At 35.0% G+C, this 18,055-nt stretch overlaps 1 long non-coding RNA gene across 2 annotated transcripts; it reads right to left on the bottom strand.

The window, feature by feature from the left end:
- Positions 1-3,107: 3,107 nt before the first annotated feature.
- LOC128080507 (uncharacterized) lies at positions 3,108-17,776 on the bottom strand. Of its 2 annotated transcripts, none has more exons than XR_008206708.1 (4): positions 17,714-17,776; positions 14,188-14,301; positions 9,413-9,540; positions 3,108-6,544 (listed from the first exon to the last, which is right to left on the bottom strand). It is a non-coding gene; the product is annotated as an uncharacterized LOC128080507 (long non-coding RNA). The 2 variants fall into 2 exon arrangements; XR_008206709.1 differs by having other exon boundaries at positions 9,419-9,540.
- Positions 17,777-18,055: the final 279 nt, after the last annotated feature.

Here is an 18,055-nt window from a genome sequence, read left to right as displayed (position 1 = left end):
TATGGTTTTAAAACCAAAATATTCCGTGTCAGTTTTTCTATTAAAAAAAGTCCCATTTTTCTTCCTATGAAGCAGCAGCTAAACAAATTTCTACAAGAGCAGGGTTCTTCCTTTCCTTCTTTCTTTTCTTCCTTCTTTCTTTTTCTCTAGGGAGTGAATAAAGATTTTAGGATTTAGACTAATTTATAATGCTTGGAGTATTTAAGATTGAACACAACTGTACTCTGTGCCAAGCATTTATTAAAATATAAAATTGCATATTCTATGCAATGTCCTATATCACCATGAAATGGGGCTTAGATTTGGAAAATATTCATGTGATATTTATATGCTGATACCAAATGAAATAAAAAACCCACAAAGCTTTCCTGATCAATTACTTACTGGCACACTGGACTTTTGCTTTTATCAATACTTCTCAAGAGTAGATTTTAATGTTTTTGGATGATGGTTTTATTCATTTATATTTTATGAGATGATTCAATTTGGGGTACATAAGACCTTTCTTCATTTGCTACTTTTAAGATTCAAAAATGCTGACCTCGATATGAATCAGACACACACATACAAAGGCAGAAAATGTCTCAGACAGCTGCATTGAGGGCCCTTTCTTACACCTTTGCACTATTAGAAGGAAGTAGCTTCTCAAGAAGGGCTCTTTTTTTCAAAAGCAAGAGTGAGGGAGTGTCAGGCACTGTAATCATTTACAGAGGGCACATTACAAGACCTTCTTTATATCAGCTCAGCTCTACCAGGCAGAACAGCAGGAGCTTGTTTGCTTCTCTAATGCGGTTTGAATGGCAACTTTGGGGTGAGAAGATCAATGATTTATCATTTCAGAAATCCCTAAGTCTGCACGTGGCTACCTGCAGCTATCTTGCCCCTAGAAAACAGCCCTGCCATCAGAGTTCTTGTGGAGGGCATTCTTTGGACCCTGAAGTTCAGACGCTTGATGTAAAAAGTGAGTCTGTGACCAAATTTTTGAGAACCTTAAGAAGAAAATCTAATCTTGTTTACCCTGAGTTGAACACGGAAAGTTTAAAGAACCTATCCAAACAAATGAAATTATTTGAAACTGGTTAGCTTAAAAGAAATTTGCTAAAATCTTGAACAACCTAAGACACAAATAACACAGAGAAACAAACCTTAACATCTAAAATATCAATGTTATTAGAAATTTCAGATATTTGGTCTGCTAAGAAAAGGTAAGCAAGTCCTAGCAAATTGGGTATCCTGGTGGACGACAGGTGAGCCATGAGCCAGCAGTGTGCCCTTGTGGCCAAGAGGGCCAATGGCATTCTGGGATGCATTAAAAAGAGCGTGGCCACCAGGTCGAGAGGTGATCCTTCCTTCTACTCTGCCCTGGTGAGGCCTCATCTGGAGTACTGCGTCCAGTTCTGGGCTCCCCAGTACAAAAAAGACAGGGATCTCTTGGAAAGAGTCCAGCAGAGGGCCACAAAAATGGTGAAGGGTCTGGAGCATCTCTCTTATGAAGAAAGGCTGAGTGAACTGGGTCTGTTCAGCCTTGAGAAAAGAAGACTGAGAGGGGAACTGATCCAGGTCTGTAAGTATCTAAGGTGTGGGGGGCAGAATGGCGAGGCCAGACTGTTTTCAGTGGTGAGTGGAGACAGGACAAGGGGAAACGGACAGAAACTGGAGCATAGGAAATTCTGCACAAATGTGCGCAAGAACTTCTTTACAGTGAGGGTGACGGAGCACTGGAACAGGCTGCCCAGGGAGGTGGTGGAGTCTCCTTCTCTGGAGATATTCAAGACCTGCCTGGATGCCTACCTGTGCGACCTGGTGTAGGGAACCTGCTTTGGCAGGGGGGTTGGACTCAATGATCTCTGGAGGTCCCTTCCAACCCCTACAATTCTGTGATTCTGTGAAATGAAATATTTCATGATTACTGTGTTCACATACGACGTTTGGTCTCCATAAACATTCAACAAGCATCGGTGAATGTTAACAGGTGCAATTTTTTCCGCATTCAATGACATCTTCTGTTTAGATACCATTTTGTCAGACTGCCCCTCTGCTACCATAAGTCACACAGCAACAAAATGTAAAAGAATATTGGTGGGAAGGTTCCACCTTTACTGCTGTAGCATCAACATCGACCTCTGATGTCATGGACTGACATAATAAAAGAGTAGGCATTATTTTCAGAGCAGTTCTTGTAGTACACATTGTGTACACAATTTACATTACACAATATACATTCAATACAAAATTTACAAGATGAATATGAGTAAGAATTGGAACGATTCACATTTATATGTTATATTAGAAAACATGAGGAGGAAGTCCCTGAGAAATCAGTAAACAGACTGATTCATGATATCTTGGTTAATAAAACGTGTAATCTATGGATGGAATCTTTTTTGAAGCCTGGCTTATAGTTCTATATTTTGGGGCTGTCAATGCATGAGTATTTACTATATTGGTTAGTAAGTCAATATTAAGATATAGGCTTCCATCAAAACAAGTCAGTCCTCATGTACTTTTCACTTTGTTTAACAAAACTTTCAGCTCTCAGATTTTGAATGAAACTTCATGCTGTAGCTCACCTGATATTTTACTTACAGCACAGACAGGTGCAGCAAGGAGTTACTGCTTCTTCCTCATTATAGAATCTTGCCTTTGAAATAAGACAAATAATAAATACATAGTTACAGTGACTCTACCTGCTGGATAAACTGGATCCTACTTCAAGGAGAGGCCTTGTTGTTTTGCTGCAACTGGGAAAATGTGATTTACTAAATCAATTTCTAAATGGTAAGGTAGTTCTTGTGAACACTACCTTTAATACACAGTTTAAGTCACCCAATATAGTGCCAATCTTATGACAAAACATTCAGATAGAAATTTTCCACAAAAATTTTTTCTACTATGCATTTCATTTAATAAAAGCTATTCTAAGTGTTGCTAGAACTTGAGAAGTCTGATTTTCTTATACCTGCAGTTACACATTCTGAAATGCAGTGTTACATGAAGTCTTTCTCTTCCTAATCTTTCCACATTTCAAATAAAAACAAGTATAATAATTATAACCATGCACATTTATGCTGCTGCAAAATATCTGATTCTTTTCCTTGTAAGAAATATGCGATTCATTCAGTTCTCATCTGTTCACTAGAGAGCAAGTGAATTTCACCCAGAAGGCAACAAATGATATGTTGATAAATCCAATTATCATAATTTTGTTAGATTGACTGTCACAGTGGGAAAATATCTAGCTAAAAATACAAGACTTTAAAAGAGAAATATAAAGCCAGTCTACTCTAATGAGGCTATAAAATATGTATGTGCATTTTAAGAATCATCCATTGCCCCTTTGCAGACATGCAGTGTACTTGTTATTTCAGGAAGTTAGTGATGCATACATTTGTCAGAGAAGCATGTCATGCCATCTTCTCATTTCAGTCCACAAGAGACAAAAACAATTCAACACTAAGTGAAGAAAATGATGTATTTACAGAGGACAGATTTCATATCCAGATAGTACTGCATAGTATGGTGCATCTCTGAAGCTCACAGTTCAGCCATCTCACAATTAGCAACAGTTCACACATCAGTGTTGCCCACAGTACATTCTGAGTAATGCAGTACATTCATAAGGACGATATTAGGGAATTGCTGCAAGTGGAAGTTGCCTGTTTCTTAGCACAGTTGTCTAAACTCCAATAATTCACTCTGGGGGATGGGATATTATCCTAAGGCAACCACAATTTCCATTCTTCTCTAGTCTTTACTTGATGCATGAAACTCTGTGTTTGAATAATAGATACAAGAAATTTGAATCTAAACTGTATTTTCCTTATCCTTAGTCAGGCTGAGAACAAATAGCAAGAAAATAATATAAGAGTTGTTTGACACTCATAAATCTTCCTGTTCAGTTAAAGAGTGATGTATTTGTAGAACCATTATGGAGCAAAGATTTGATGGCAGATTTCATTGATGTGGTTGGCAGTTTCGCACTGGTAGGTAGCTAAAAGCCACTACATTGCTTTTACTACCCCTTCACAGAAGGACAGGGGGAGAAAATAATGAAAAAAACTCGTAAGTTGACATAAGGACAAGGAGATCACTCCCCAGTACTTGTCATGGACAAAACAGATTCAGCTTGTAATTTATTGCATATTGATTACTGACTAAAGCAGTGAGAACTGAAAGGCAGTGTGTGCACTTACATGGAATACAACATACTGTGATTCATATTCTTGTTGCAAATTAGGAAGAACACAAAGTGGCTTACCCATTACTAACTGCAAATTTCTCAATTATCACATTTTTGGCTATTCTAAGGTCATCTCATTCTGCAACTGAGAAGCTATCCTAGAAGAAATAAAGACCTCTAAACATTGCATGGGCTTTAACAAAATAAAATTTGCAATAGGCATCATATTAGAAAACAAAGACAAACTGCGACTAAGGTATTTTCTATGGGATTTTTTTTTTAATTTTTTAATTTTAAATTAGCAATAAAGGATATTAAAATTTGTGCTCAATTTAGCTTACTTGTGCTGGATTCTCTCTATCCCTTCAATCTTCTGGCCAGGAAAGGATGTTCCTCTGATGGTATGATTCATATCAAAACAGAAGCTAAGGTCTATAAAGTCTTCTCAGCAAGAATGAAAGACTGGAAGACTGGAAGACTGGTGTTGAACAAGTGATTAGACTTTAATCCAAACAATTCCTTCTGACTTTAATATACTTTGAAAAAAACTCAAAATTTATTTTATTAAGTCTTTGAAACTGCTTATTTAAAAACAAGAAAGAAAAAAGAAAAAAAGGTTAGTCAGAAACTTCTTTTTACTTTACCAAAATTGAGGCCAGAAGGTCATATATTTCATTTTCATGGAAATAGCTGAATTTCATGGTTCTCAGCTAGACCATATAACATGATGAAAATTATTTGTCCACTCTGCAGCCTTTTCAGCAAAAAAAGCCCTGATGAAATGCTGTGATCCTCATTAATATTGATTGCCATGAACACAACTGCTTTATTCTCTACTTGTTGTACTGGCTGTTATAGTATCAGGTTCATAATCTTGAGGCTTGGTTTATGATTGGGCTTCAGAGATTGTAAAACCATCAGAAATAGCATAAGAAAAACGATAGAGAAACAATAGAAGAATGGTAGATGCCATCTCACAACGAGATTGTCCATCACATAACAAAATAGAGCCCACAAAGGATTATGGAAAGAATTTCTGCAACATCTCAAACTACTATATATTTCATTCCTTGCCACTCCAGAGGGAGTGCTACTTTGACCTTCCATCTCTCTCCCCTGCTGCTCTCCCATCCTGGGTCAATATATTTTCACATCTGATTTTTTTCTCTATAGAGATGGGGAAAAAAATACCTATATCTGACTGATAATTAGGTTTTGATTTGTGTTACTGGAAAATGTCCCTAATACATGTTGATTAGAATAAGAACTGGAGTAGCACACAAAAATAAGTCAACAAAAGGCTGAAGAAAAACTATGCATGCAAATTTGACAGCTGTAATATACCAAGATGCCAAGGTGAATCATTTAACTCCTGCAGTTTCCAAGCATGTCCACTGAATGATCACAGTGACTGATTTTACTGATAAAGAAGTCAAAGGAAACCATCCCTCTTACTGAAGAAACCACATTCCTAATTGTTCATGTTCTGTGGCATTTTGATATTAATAAGCTCATCTTGCTCATGCTGTTTACCAAAACTCTGCATATCTATTAAATTATTAAGTGTCTTATATTTCACTATTGATACAATTCAACTTATTGCATGCCTGTAATATTCACCTGTCTGGACTTTCTCTGCTTCAATTGCTCTGTGTTAGTTTCTGTACCATAATACATTTTTAAACTGACTGAATTCCCAACATTTTCAGGCAGTTTTTTTAAAAGAAGACTGTCACAGAGCATCATATACTCTTAGTTCCCCAAGAAGTGCAGTTATAGGTCAGTGGGAGCTTTTTTTCCCCCCAATATCATGTATCTGTATCATTTTGAAGTCCCATAACTGTTGTCCTATGTGGATTTGAAACTAGCTTCCAGCTTGATCAGGTTTTTAAGTTCTGAATTTAAACCCAGGAAGAAAGTAGCTACTTAGATAATTCAGAGAAATGTTATGAGTCCTTTGAGCCTTGTATAATTTTGATTCATGTTAGCATTTATGACACTGGGATTTATAGAAAAAAATTGCTATTCTTATCTTTTAAAAACTTTATAAAATATTCCCAGAATGCTGCTGTCTTTCTAGAAAATAAATGTAATATATGGAATACAAGATGGGCTATTACTCTGTAATACTCTGATGTCACTTTCACATTTCAGTTTAGCATATTATTTCAAAAATTATTTTTAAACACTTCTTGTCAAAAGCTGTCACTCATCAAATATCCATTCATATACTGACAATATTTTCAGCTTTCAATTACATAAACATACACATCACATGACAAATGTAAATGTTAGCATTCAGAACATCACTGTGCTCAGTCTTCTTACTCCTGTCAGTTATAGTCACACTCCAAGCAGAGATTCCTAAAACTGAGAAAAGTTAAGAAAAGATATCACTAAATGCATTAGAATTGAATTATAAATAAATTAGCTATGTTATGAATGTAACAAGCATGGATAGGAAGAAAATATTATGGTGGTAGATACTTACATATATATGCATTAACTTTTATTTTTAAAATTGTCTCCATTTAGTACTATCACCCACAATTACACTAAAAACAACTACTGGAATCAATAATGTGAAATGTGATAGCAGGCCTGTTTGTATTTCTTTTACTCTTCCTCAAGTACTGTACTTTGATTGGCTTGAGAAATTTTACTCTATGCAATTATATCTTACTCTATCACCAGGAGGATGGTTTTCAAGATCTTCTATAGCATGAATATTCAACAGAGTTTCTTAGTAAAATAAAGCTACATACACAACTCTAGAGAAAAAAAAATATGAAGGGGATAATACATTGTGGTATTTAAAAATCGCACACTGTCTTGTGGCATCAAACCAGAAGTACCACAAAATTCTATTTTCTGTAAAAAATTATAAACGGATGAAAGGAAGAAAAACACTATCCAGAGACTAGCGTCCAATGGATCAGCGTCTGAGTGGAGATCCTCCATTGCATTCCAGGCCAGGTTGGACGTGGCTCTGGCCAGCCTGGTCCAATGGCTGGCAACACTTCCTGTGGCAGGAGAGATGAAACTAGATGATCTTTGAGGTCCTTTTCAACCAAGGCCATTCTACGATTCTGCAATCTCCATCTTGGGGATTTTGGCTGTGAGGAGCTCAGAATGAGCACAGAACACCAGGTGCTCTCTCATAAGTGCCAAATGGGTATCTTGTATCCCAAATGGGATACAGCCCAATACACTGCTGCCCTTAGTCACTGCAGTGGCAAGCTGCTGACATTCAATTCGTTGAATCCAGGATTCCAGGTAAACTTACACCGATACACGTTATGCTCAGTATACTCAGGCAATGTATAAATAGATGTATAAGCCTTCACTTTTTCAGTGACTGATTCATGTAACGTAGCACTTTTTCCTCTATAAGAATACAAAGCGTTTGAATTGCCCAGCTTGTTTTCATGCCTACTTCTGATGCACAAAAGTGCTATTTGAGCTTGTACTGTCTCCCTACTTTGTGCTTTTCAGTAAGATATGAATTTAAGGATGCCTTGAAAGGAAAATTTCTTTGCTCCCTTATTTTAAGGGTAACATAATCCATTTTCAAGTCTGCAGGAGTCTTTCCATTGGCTTGGGATCAAGATCTACAGATTTAATAGGCATTTACCACAGATACTCAAACACAACATAATATTAGGCTGTTACTAAATCAAACTGTTGTTCTCTGTACAAAACTTCGAAAAAAAAAAAAAAAAGACAAAATATGTGGTTCATTTTCTCAAAAAAATGAGAGTTATGAACTCCTTTGTTATCTGACTTAGGATTTAACAATACTATGTTATGCCCCTTCTATAAGTAAGTAGTAGAGGCAGAATTAAAAGCATGTCTAGGTACAAGCATTAATGAAGCACTGATATACAGAAATCATATTTTACAGAAGACACAGTAGGAGAAACATATCTATACAAAGGTCAGAAGACAATAACCCTACCCAAAACGGTTTTTTGTTTGTTTCCTTAAACTCTCAACATGGTTTTAAAATACTGTCAAATTAGGAAAAATGTTGAGGAGCTTTTAAAATTCTACACTAGAATAATATCCCATACACTATAAAATATTCCATTCTATATTTGCATAATTTTGTTAAAATGTTGCCAATAGTGATCAATATCAATAGTTGTGCAGCTCCACAATTACACAGTATCAAAGTATTTTGCACTATTTTTATGCATGGTAAATAACAAAGACAGTATCAGATACCTACGCAGGAAATAAGACTGAAATTTCTGTGTTTTGTATAAGCATTTTGATAATAAGGCTCTGTCCTGAAAAGAAGCCTGGAGGAGACTCAGGACGAATCACATGAATGTAAATACCTGAAGGAACGGTGCAAAAAATCACTCTTTTCAGTGATGCCCAGTGCCAGGAAATGAAACAAATGGGAAAAACTGGAACACAGGAGGTTTCCACTGAATGCCAGGCAGCACTTCTGTGCTGTGCAGGTGATGGAGCTTCAGCACAGGCTGTCCCAAGAGGATGTAAAGTCTCCTCCTAGGAAACACTGAGAAGCTGCTTGCATATGGATATGGAAAGGAATTCATGCTTCCAAAATTCCTCATGTTGCCCAAACCCACAATGGATTAATATATACTAATGCATATGTATGCACTAATATGCACATGCTTTTAAGTCTGTCAGAATGTTCATGATGTGGCAATTCCAGATCAGCTTCAATTCTAAGCTTGCATATTTCTGAATACACAATATTAGTATTTATAGACATTATTAAACATAATTAAAAAGGTGAGCCACGTGCTATAGAAGTTATTTTATCCATTCATTCACTAAAAATAGACATGAAAACTGTACCTAGAGCAGAGTTCTAGAAAAACAAGAAATTAGAAGTAAGGAAAAATCTACTGATGAGTAGTATCAGAAAGAATTTTATTAATTAATAAAGGAATTTGAAAGAACTTATCTTTCCAATATTCCTACATCTTCAAAAATATGAAAATATGTTAGTGTTTCATTTTTAGTAATAAATGCTTAAAGTTCCTATCACACATTACTTAGGGAAATAATAACATGCTAAACAGAAAGGGAGCTTCTGACTTGTTTCTTTTTGGATGGCCTCTACTCACGTCATTGTTCTCATTGCATTTATTTTAAATACTTGACGTTTTGGAGGCACTTGCTGCTATCTTTTTCACCTAGTTAAAATAGAAGAATGCATTGCTTACATAGACAAGTAATCACAGTCCTTACATTTACCATTCCACATATCCCTGTAATAGAAATCATATGCTACTGATTTCTCACGTCCAGGTGAATATGTTGAGGAAGATTCTCATAATCCTGATCATGAGCTGGGTTTTCATGGTACACGCGAACATCTGAAAGTAAATAAAGAAAAATTTAAAGTTTATATGCTAAGTGTGTAGACACTTAGACACACACAAACATGCACAAGCAGACAGACATAAATTTGTTTGAAACATCTGTGAGGAAGAATAATGTTGTGCTTCAGAATATGTTTGATTCACTGCATCATCACCAAAAAGAGTGCTATTTGCAGACAGGAAATAAAGACGATTTCTGACATCCATGGGGGAAAAAAAATGGAAGTAATATTTTACAGAGGAGGAGGTAAAGTATTAACCTCTTTTTCTGTTTGTCTATCAAAGTAATGATAACAACAAAACGCTCAGGTTGTAATCACAAATGTTTCCTTTCATCATCACTTCTCCAGTAAGTCCTGCAGGGTTCATATGCACAGAAAATCTTTCAAATGTAAATGACAAAATATCTCATCTGTAATTAAGTTCTTGCACAGCACCATGCTCTCCAAAGAATTATCAGAAAAGTAGCAAAGATGGTCAAAAGAAAAAGATCTGACTCTCCAAAATTACTTATTCTGTGCTTAGTGATACAGAAAACTAAGCCATCAGACTCTTCCAGATTCATAGCTCTGGTACTTAAATCTTCAACAATGTAAACTGGCATCCTTCCACCACTTACAGTGACGATGGGAGGTACAGTATTGAAAACTCACCATAGATCTAGATGTTAGTAATATCTTCTCATGTAGTTAAGCAGTTCTAGGATCACTTCAACAAAGAGGGATGGAGCAGATGCAAAATATTGTAAAGCACTTTGCAGAAGAGAAATACAGAATCTATGACGTGTTTACTCAAATGAAGTATTTTTGTTTGGATGGAGATATTCAGCGGAAAGTTTTTGCAACCTATTTCTAATGACAAGTTAAAAAGTGCCAACAAAATTAAAGACAGAGCCTGAATGATAGGCAATACTAAAGATGGTTTTAGAGATATGTAGACTCTTTCCTGTGTCTGAGAGTCTGAAAGTCTAGGAATGAGTGCAAATAATTCTTTTAGAGATTGTCCTGGAAAAGACATATTTTCTCCTCTTTTTAGACAGTTTTTTTTTTTCTTTACTGCATTTATCTCCCTCTCCCCTTCCCAGCACACACAACCTCCACCCTCAAAGCATAAGAGAAATAATCCTTTCCTCTTCAACTGCCACCAATTTTCCTGACATTGTAATTAAAGAACTGACAGGGAAAGTGCAGTACTTGCTGTGAAATGAAATTTTTACACTAAAGAGAGTTGTAGACAGCTCAGTGATAAGATAATTTAGATGGCAAGAGAAGGCAGCTAATGTATATGTGGGTATAAATGACAAAGAGTGGAGATCCGAGCTTTTGAAAATGTGGTTCAGACGTCTCCTCTTGAGACTGTGGGGAAGAAGGTGCAAAGATGTACTTGCAGCTTTCCTGCCAGTCACAGGTGGAAGCTGAAAGCTATTGAACAGAAGCTGCATCTGAATGAGAAAGGAAGAGACAGACGGAAATTGCTGGCAGGTAAGTGTTGTTAAAGCAGATTGGTGCAATGAAGGTAAAAGTAACAAGTGGAAAGAAAAACATGGTGGCTTCTTAAAGAAAAGGGGCCAAAGCATTTTGAAATAGTTTCTTTTCAGATACAAGAAGGGATAATGAACACAGTAGCTGAACTGTAGGTATAAAATGAACATTATTATTATTTTTAACCAAAACATGGTGAATTACAAAGAAATGACTTCTAGCTTAGTCTGAAAAGAGACCTAAGATAAAACAGTATAAAGCCCAGTAAAGAGTAATTCAGGAGGATTGGAGCATGCGGTATAATATATATTTAAGGAGAATATCAGAAAAAAGGAATGACATTTGCAAATTTCCTGCCAACATAAAACATTTGGACTGAAGTGAAAGATAGAAATGCCAAGAAAATAATTGCGGGAAAGTTTGAAGAATGCAGGTCTGAATGACAATCTAAAGCAGTCAGTACGAGCACTACAATGTCCGTAACAAAGGATCTCCATTATTCTGACATTTCAAAATGCAAAAACCATGAAGCATTCATAAAAGGGCCAAACTGAGAGTGGCTGTTATATATAGTACTTAAAAAGGTAGGGAGACCACAGGTTTATTTGTTTACTTCAAAGAAAGGAGAAGTGTAGAAAAGTTGTTGGGATGCAGATAATCAATGGTGAAGAAAAATTAAATTTAAATTCCCTAAATGTTTAATGTGGAAAACTAAATATTTGAAGAGAAGTGTTAAGAATATGTAAATTCTTGAAAGGTTATAATTTGAAAATGTACAGAGGTGAATGATGTGGTTAAAAATAAAAGTTGACACGGATTATCTACAATACTTTTAAACTAGCTTAAAAAAAAAAGGAAAGCTTTTGCTTATATTTTTTCTCTTAATATTTTATTTCAAATTTTTGCACAACCAAATTACTACATAATCACCTCTAGAATCAAATAACAATCCTGAGAGGTATGTTTTCGTATTACAGCCAAAGTAAGGACACGCACATCTTTTAAGGGTTACTCATAAGATGTTTGTTATCTCCACTTTTATATTATTGGGTTTGAATAAGAATCAAAACAATTTCTGAAAATCTCTTAGGTCATGTTTAAATGATGTGTATGGATTTGATAAAATTTACTTTAATGAAAGACATTTACAAAAATCATGTATGAATCATGGCCTCCTTATCAAATGTAGCTAAATCTCACATTGCTATAAAAATGATGGGGCAGTTAGTGTGAATGAATATGAACTATAAGATAAGAACTATCAAGGCAGTGCCTGCAAAACAATTAGTAAGAACCATGGTAGAATTTAAAGTGCATTAATGAACTTAAATGCAGCAAATGTTGGCCTAGTTTCTACAAGCTACTGAACAATGAAACATTGAAGAAATATGTGAGTAAAGGATAAGTGAATTTCACCAAACCATTTTTTCTTGTTAATGGAAAGATTCTCAAAGACAGAATCATAGTTTCTTACACACATTTTCTTACAGCTATTGTTTGATAATGGTTTTGATGTAGAATTTACTGAAGTAAATTCCAAAGTGCAGTCAATGCAGAACACTTTGCTTTTTCATCTCTATCTTTGCTTTTTCTTTTCCTTTGGTAGTTTTAACTCCCCATTTTATTTCTTTTCATTTGACTGCTGAAATTCATTATACTTATTTGTTTAGAGTTTCTGCATTATTCTTTTCTTAATGTAGTGCAATAATCCTGAAATATGCACTCATTATAGTTGATGGCATCAAATCAGATTACCTTACATAGCAACCGTTGCCAAGAAAGTCAACATCTCAAGCTATATAATCTGTGCTAACATTGTTAAATGTTTTTTTAAGTTTATTTTAAAGCGTCATCTAATCTTTGTTGTTTAGTGGGAAGTTTTTCACATATTATTTATGATCATTTAGCAGTAAAAAGAAGCACAATCTTGATAAGTGGAAGACTGAGCCATTCTCTTGCTCTGAAACATGTCTGAACAGCATATAAAAGGAAGAGAACAAGCGTATTTCATTTCTAAGATTGTTTGTTATTTCAGAGAATTGTAGGATAAACTTGTTTCTGAAGTGTTCATCTTGCCTATAAACAAGTTTAGATGTCTGGTATGGACAGTTTTGCATCATTAAAATAACACTCGTAGAGCTGACCATAGAGGAAGATGTTGATTATAAGAAAATTATCCTTTATAACTATCTCTGCAAGTACTCTTGAAAGATACCAGACTAATAAAAATGGAAACAGGCAGGAGAAATGCAGAAAAAAAGCTTCCTGATACTACCCTGTGGGAGCACTTCACTGGCATCTCAAAATGAGAGATAAGTAAAGTTTGTTGCCTGGTTAGACTTTGGTTAGTTTGCTGTAAGTTCCCTCAAAGGTCCAGTGAGTTATGACAGCAATTTTGATACACTGATTGACTTATCGATAAGTTCAACATTTTTTTCTTCAGTTTTGTGTTCCTGCCCACTTTAGTCTCAAAAGCACTGCCTTGTTTCATGTTTGAGAGTCAAGCACTGCCTTGTTTCATGTTTGAGAGTCTCTGTTCACTTCTGCTGCTCATGCAGAAACCTGTGTAACTTCACTATAGTTCCCATCACCTAAAGCACATTTTTTTTTCTACAAACACGAGTAGGGACTTAACATGATTAATTTGTTCAAAATGAAAGACAGGCAAACTGACTTTCTCTAAACCTTGGTTTGATTTAATTTAGAAAGTCACCATATCCAATACTGCATTATATTTACTAACATTATGACGATGATCTTTAGGCACATTTTTGTTCAAAAATAGTCACCCTACACACATACACACCTCTCATCTGTCAATCCAGCCAGTTCCTTAAAAGTGTTTAAATTTCTTCATGGTGTAGGTGATTATTTTGTGCTTCAATAAGAAGTTTCAAGATGTATTAAAACTGTTTCGTGTTGACCTCTAATTTTTTCTTTCAATGAATAAACATTTTAGCTAAGTAAAGTGAAAAATAACGCATCATAAGTTTTTTGTTTGGTCTTTTTTTTTTTTTTTTTTTTTTTTTTTTTTTTTAAATCAAGAATGACAGAAGTAACTAGATTCACCAGCTTTTTTTTCAGTCATTCACCAAGAATGCTGGAGTAGACAGTGGCTATTTCTACCAACAGCCTGTAATGAAGTTGCTAGAACACTTACCTGCTGTGCTGAAATGCTGAGATCAAAACTTTCTTTATTCATGATTTACAGCAAAGCCTTGAGCTTGGCTCTTCCGCATCTCAAGAGAGTATAGGTCTTGGCTTGTAGGATACTCTGAAATGAGCAAATATCAATCTCCTTTTAAAAAGGCTCAACTTCATGTAACTAAATATTAGTTCAGGAAAAGTAAGAATGACACTGCATAGCATGACTATTGAAGTACTCAGTGGGACAGAAAGCTGGATTCCAGCCACTGTTTCAGAGAGTGGTGTCTGCTGGACATCATAAGACTTCATCCATTTTGTAGTTAAGAAACAGAAACTCTCTAATGCCAGAATCCTTGTGCTTCTTCAGAAAGAAAGAAAAAAAATTCTTATTTAACATTCTGAAAAGAACAATCTTGACATTGCTGCAATTTTCTCCATTTTGCTTTGCTAAAAATATTGAAGTCATACTTCAAACTGTTTTAGAACTGCAAACTTTAACAATAAATGGGCACTCCAGTATCTACTTATGTAGATATTTTTTTCTTGTAAATAAAATATTGACATGTTGAAATCAAATCCGATTTCAGATATTTGCAGTAATCTTCACAGACTATTTATTCTTAAACACCTCAGCAAATGACTGCTTACTTAGCATAGGAAATATACATGGATTCCTGTGACAGGAGAGAAAACCCAAACTGTAATTGTTTAGACTTTCTAACACTTCAAATATTTGTAGCGTTTTAATTAAGTGCAGATTAGATTCAGGTCACTGGCTTTAAACTTGCCTATTTTAATTATTTAGATGCTTGAAAAAATGTCCTAAATATTGACTGACAAGAAAAAATTCCTTATTTCCCTCTTCAGATTATTATTGATTTAACAAAATATTTTCCCAGAATTTTAGAATTTTCTGGGCTAGATTAATCAAGATAATCTTTCCTGCCCTGGGACACCTCACAGTTAATTCCAATCCCTTGGAAAGATCCCCATTGAGAACTAAAAAATGAGATTTCAGCTTACCTGTTCAACAGAAAACACAAAATACAAGACAATCCTAAAGCTTTTTGGAAATTTGTGAGTGAGGACAGGTGAATAGCTTTCTTCATCTGTTAGGTTATGTGAATCACTTCTTTTCTCACATAACATAATATATGAGATAAAAATCACAGAATTCTAGGGGTTGGGAGGGACCTCCAGGGATCATCGAGTCCAACCCCCCTGCCAAAGCAGGTTCTCTACACCAGGTGATTTTGATTTTAAATAAGCATAGATATTACTTGAATAGATATGGTCATGAGTAGCTTAATTGGCTTCTACAGTAATGTATGCTGAAAAAATATTATCGAAAGCTGATCTTCACAGAAACAAGAACAGCACAGAGAGGGTTGGAAAAATAAGAAAAGATTTGCTAATTTTCATGATACTTTGCAAATATTATGGCTGCAGTTAGACTAGTTTGTTGAGATCTATGTAGAAGCAAAACAGCCTCATCCCCTATTCCACATTTGACAGGTACTTTGAGAAAAATATCTTCCTCAAATGCACTTATTAAATTACTAAGAAAATTTCCCAATTTAAAGTTTTCTTAGTATTTATACAATTATAATCACTGAATCACGGAATCGCAGGGGTTGGAAGGCATGTCTGGAGATCACCTGGTCCAATCTCACTGCTAAAGAAGTTTGGTGCAGTAGTTTAGACAGGAAAGGGTTCGTATGGGTTCATCTTAACTGTTTCCAAAGGAGACAGGTTACTTTTAAGGAAAGTAGGATATGAGTATTTTTCAAAAGTTTTTGAAAAAATAAGGTGACATATATTGTCTTAATTTAAGCATCAAAGATCAATAATAATTTTAGAAAATGTATGGCCAAACGTAGTATATAGAGAACAATCTAATATTAAGAATACTGAAGCTCACATTTACTATTTTTCCAATATCTTAGCAACAGTTTGACTATGACACTTTGGACTTCCTTCAAATGGCATACAATAAAATAGAAGTTCTACTTACTAAACAACAGCAACAACACCAAGCTTAAAAGATATGAATTTGAATAATCTATTAAGAATTTTCATGAACCTGTTCTTAGAATATGGAGAGAAAGAAGGAAGGAAAAAGAGGAGGAGGGGGAAGGGTAGGAATAAATCTGAGCATTTAGAAAACTCTGGGTGATAATCTTTGATTATCTGCAGGGCAAGTGAAGAAAATGTAAGTCAAGATGCTTTAAACTTAACTACATAAAAAGCTCCCTAGATTAGATGAACTCTATAGGAACAGGTTTGAAAACAATAACAATTAAATATATGGATAAGCAAAAGGAAGCACTTCTAAAATTACATGAGCTGTTATGTCTGTAAGGGGAAGGTGGTTGAGTAAACTTTATTGAGACAGATGCAGCAGTGAATGATGGGTACATACAAAGCAATTTTCATAGCTTTGTTTAACAAATTGTTGGGTGGGGTTTTTTTTTTGAGTTACAAATCAAATGACAAAAAACAATTTCAATTACAATTTTTTACATCTATATTTTTAAAGAGCTATGAAGTAAAACCAAACTTCAAGCATTTAAAAACTCTACGAAGAATTGAAGAAAAATTAATACATACGATATCATATTCTCAGCTTCATTTTCTATCTTATTTTTAGGCCCTTACAAACTTATTACAATGCCCTCAATATTTCTTTATATTGACAGCATACTCTCAGTGTTTCTTGATATATCTTTATAGTAGATGCTACTAACAGAGAGAGTAAAACTTTCTTATTTATTCCAGTATTTATTCCAAAGATAAGGCAGCCAAACAGTTATACACATTTATTTGTGGACTCTCTTGCCAAGAGAAGTTGTGGAAATTCCATCACTAATATAATCTATAACTACAAAGTTAAATAGCTGCTCTTTAACTGCCTGAATGACTTAGATAACACCATAATTTCTACGAAGGAAAAAAAAAAAAAAATCAAGAAATTTTGGAACACAGTGGCTTTCCATGAAAATGGTTTCTGTAAACATCCAATATGATATTAGAAAGATTTTTTAACAATTTTAAGATGAAAATGGTCATATAAGAGATACATTGCATTTTTAGGATACAGGCCAACTCATGAACTATACCTCTCTGAGCAGTTTCTCTTTCCTATGTCTCTGTTTTGCTGAATTTCTGATTAGTTACATTTCCTACATGATAAAGCATTTACATCCACTGCTTTCCTAAGTTTTTTCACTTTCTTTACTGATAAATGATCTGCTTCTTCTGATTTCAAATATTTTGATTTTTTTTTCTTATTTCTATCCCATGTTTAGTTTGGACTAGAGCTAGTTAATTAGAACTTGGTAAAATCATACACTGGGAATTTCCTTTTTAAGCCATTTCTGGAGAAAAATTGTAGACTAAAATATTGTTCTGCTATGGTTTTTCACAGCATTCTATAACATAAGAGGCATGCTATTTTGAGTAAGAAACTATTAAAGACATTAATTTATTTGTAAGGAATCTTTTTCCTGTAAAACAGAAGGCATTTCTCTATTACTTACTATGCAGCAGCATCTGAAATACTACACTTCTTCCTCAATACTCAGAAGAGGGAACAGCAAAGTTGTCTCAAATAGGCTACAGCAGTGGGCCCAGGTGAACCTCATGTGGTTCAGCAAAACCAACTGCAAAGTCTTGCACCTGGGTAGCAGCAACTTCTGCTATCAGAACAAGCTGGGGGATGAAAGGATTGAGCGTAGCCATGCTGAAAGAAACCTTTTGGTGGATAGGAAACTGAACATGAGCTAGTAATGAGTCCTTGCAGTCCGAGAAGCCAAATGTACCGTGGGTTCCATCAAAAGAAGCATGGCCAGCAGGGCAAGGCAGATGATCCTGCACCTTTC

Source organism: Tympanuchus pallidicinctus, unplaced genomic scaffold (genome assembly GCF_026119805.1).
Source record: "Tympanuchus pallidicinctus isolate F22 unplaced genomic scaffold, pur_lepc_1.0 scaffold2, whole genome shotgun sequence".
Lineage (NCBI taxonomy): Eukaryota > Metazoa > Chordata > Aves > Galliformes > Phasianidae > Tympanuchus > Tympanuchus pallidicinctus.
This window is presented reverse-complemented; position numbering and strand designations above follow the sequence as displayed.